Source organism: Austrofundulus limnaeus, unplaced genomic scaffold (assembly GCF_001266775.1).
Source record: "Austrofundulus limnaeus strain Quisiro unplaced genomic scaffold, Austrofundulus_limnaeus-1.0 Scaffold4207, whole genome shotgun sequence".
NCBI lineage: Eukaryota > Metazoa > Chordata > Actinopteri > Cyprinodontiformes > Rivulidae > Austrofundulus > Austrofundulus limnaeus.
The window spans coordinates 2,111-2,792 of NW_013956609.1; positions in this window are offsets into that span (position 1 = coordinate 2,111).

A 682-nucleotide genomic window follows, 5' to 3' on the forward strand; every position below is an offset into this window, starting at 1 on the left:
TATACATATGTGTTTATGTATATGAGTATACATGTGCATTGGTATGTGTACGTTGTCATATATCACATGTGAATAGTGTTTTTGTTTTTCTTTTATTTATCTTTCTTTATTCTATCTCACCCTCTCCAGTAATGTGCAAATTTCCCCACTGTGGGATCAATAAAGTTTTATCTTATCTTAGACCTTCGATACCTCGTTATTCTCATCTTCATCTGTAGAAGAGGCAGAGGTGGAGCTGAGCTGCAGGTTGGGTATTGTTGTAAACAAAACAGAAGACTTGGTGGGGCTGGGGTAGTCCACTGAGCGCCGTTCACGATATGGTCTGGACAAGAAAGTACAACAGATTAAAAGAGTTAGTGAGAGTGACAGGAACTGTGTGTGCGTGCGTGCGTGTGTATTAAACTTTTTCAGAGGACAGATGCAGCAGAGAACTCCAGCCAGAACCTGAGCTCCGACCAACTTTTACAGTGATCCGTCTGACTCCACGCCACTTCTTCACAAACACTGTCCTGATGGAACTCATTCCACTGTCAAATTTTCACTCAACTACGAGTCCCATCAGCTCAGACAAAACAGACCCTTAAAAATCCAATTCAGTGTTTGTAACCAGTAGTAATGTGCGATATATGTAAACGATATACGGTAGAAACTATATAAATTTGTCCTATGATAGAGATCTGTT